Raw genomic sequence first — 2,500 nt, 5'->3', positions numbered from 1 at the left:
AGCATGTTGTAGAAATCTATAAAAATAATACATTAACTAGTTCATGAAGAACATGCAGGCACAGGGTTAGTCTCGAATGCAGCTAAACTGAGCCTGGACCGTTTCCAGCTACACAATATAATAATTTTGTGAGATAAATAATAAAATTTAAATGTAGTTATATAGTTTAATATGGGATAAACATCTAAACAGGGTGATATCTGTGTTGTGCACCAGTGCAAATGTACAAGAATTAATTAAAAAAATATAAATTAAAGCAAATACTTACTAGCTGTACTAGTATGTTTGTATAAACGTGTTTCTAAATGTGCCCTCTGTGTGTGTGTGTGTGCGTGTGTGTGTGTGTGTGTGTGTGTGTGTGTGTGTGTGTGTGTGTGTGTGTGTGTGTGTGTGTGTGTGTGTGTGTGTGTGCGTGTGTGTGTGTTTGCATGAGCAAAGCAGTTTGAGCAGCTGTGTGTGTCATTATCAGCAAGTTCATTAACATTATGAGGTCATTTGGGCTCCTGTTCTACAAATCCCACAGCAGTGCACCTCTATTTACCCATGATGCTTTTCTGTCAGGGGCAACTTCCATCTCTCAGACGGATGAATCGTTCACACACACACACACACACACACACACACACACACACACACACACACACACACACACACACAGAGCATTCCAGGCTTATATTATGACTTTTATGACAAACAGGTTGAATTAAATATACAGTGGTGGCTCATGGACTACTGATAGAAGGTTGTGACTTTAATCCCATAAAATCTACAAAGTTTCCCATTGACAGACACATTGTGTGATTTTCTATGGATACACATTGTGTGTGTGTGTGTGTGTGTGTGTGTGTGTGTGTGTGTGTGTGTGTGTGTGTGTGTGTGTGTGTGAACATACTGCTGATACGAAAAAAGGATGTAACTGTTATGCTATATTCTTCTATTTAGTATTTAGAAATGTTTTCCTTCCAGATGTAATGCAGACCCTGTTGGTGTAACTGGGGGCGGAGCTTAAGCTCATCAGGATCATTAGGACCATGGGACATCAACACTAGTGTTTGTCTTAATTTTCCTCGGCTTGGTGTAGTTCTCAGAATAAAGGACTGGGTTTCACTGTGATTCATTTTGACAAAACTTTAAACTCTGCTAATTAATCTTATATACAACACACCTCCAGAAATATTGGCACCCAGACCCTATCCCTTCATTATCGTATAACATAAAACACTTAAAGACGTACTGAAGTCAAGGTACTGTAAGTCATATCACGCTTGGGAAAATGTTTGGTGCTCTAAAGGAATCATTTTAAATCTTCTGAAACTCTTCAGCAAACATCTAAAATCACACCATCATGAAAGAGCTTTCTGCACCATGTAGACAGTGAAGTATGTCTCTGAAGAAGACATGGAGCTTCCCCAAAGAAACGTATTAAATATAATAGTGCCAGTACTTTTGAAACAAGGGCTCTGTATTGCTTAAGAAAGTTTTATGTTTAAAAATATTATTTTAAATCGTTAACATATGTGTAAGCTGAAAAAAATCACTAATTGCATTTTTGCTCATGTTTAATGAAGGGTGCCAATAATTCTGAACATCCAACATGGTATATATGTGTGTAAGTTATTTTGAGCTGCACAATCACACAACACACCTGACATTGATTAAAGAGCCTTAAAACATTGCAGTGAGTTTCTTCAGACATTTTAAAGGCAAGCATGAATACATTCGGTACAGGGTTTTAGAGTGAATCATTTCTTTTTTTTTCTTTTCTTTTTTTTTTGGTGCAAGACATTAAAACCGAACCGACACAGGCAGAGTTACGGAGGAGTTTCTGTGCTCTAAATGTGAATTTACACTGCTAGTGTCTTCATATAACTTGATCTTGCTAACTATAATACATCACATGAAAAAAAACAAACTAAAAAGCATTCGCGTTTGAACGTCAGTCCGGCTGCTGGAGATATTTTCCGTCAGGTCCAGCTCGAGTACGATATTTACATTTTTCTAAAACGGTAGACGTTAATGATGTAATCACGAACGTGTCCGTATCACATGGCGGCCGCTCGAGCCGTGGATTCTCTTCAGCAGTAAAGGGATTCGGGATCACTGCCCTGAAACAGGGGATTTACATCAGATGCTTCTTCCAAAGCCTGATTTTGATTCATTCATTGATTGTTTGATTCATCGATTCATTCATCTTTACTCAGCACTTCATCATAACATGATTGCTTTTATCTCGGCTGTACACGGTACAACTAGTGAGCAGAGAATTTGCACAATTCAAGTGAGTTGAATTTGTCAAATTTCATTGTCAAATTTTCATCATCTCCACAACAACCCAAGAAGATTCTTGATGAGCACGAGGAACTGGAGGTGGCCCACTGGATTGTCACTCCGAGGGGTGAATCGAATGAATCGAATGAATCGTATCGTTCGATTTACTTCAAAAGTATCAAACACGTTAGAATGAAATTGGAGTGCGGTGGAGATGAGCACCAGACCACCA

The 2,500-nt window shown here is 38.5% G+C and overlaps 1 protein-coding gene across 1 annotated transcript in view; it reads right to left on the bottom strand.

Annotated features, from left to right (window-relative positions):
* Positions 1–967: 967 nt before the first annotated feature.
* Positions 968–2,500, bottom strand: part of LOC125140361 (voltage-gated potassium channel subunit beta-3) — a 30,282-nt gene continuing 28,749 nt past the window's right edge. The window contains exon 14 of the mRNA XM_047809632.1: positions 968–2,500. This exon is cut by the window's right edge and continues 2,477 nt beyond it. The gene's annotated coding sequence lies outside the window, so the exon portion shown is untranslated.

Source organism: Tachysurus fulvidraco, chromosome 26 (assembly GCF_022655615.1).
Source record: "Tachysurus fulvidraco isolate hzauxx_2018 chromosome 26, HZAU_PFXX_2.0, whole genome shotgun sequence".
NCBI lineage: Eukaryota > Metazoa > Chordata > Actinopteri > Siluriformes > Bagridae > Tachysurus > Tachysurus fulvidraco.
The sequence above is the reverse complement of the archived record's forward strand: the minus strand, read 5'-3'. Positions and strand labels throughout refer to the sequence as shown.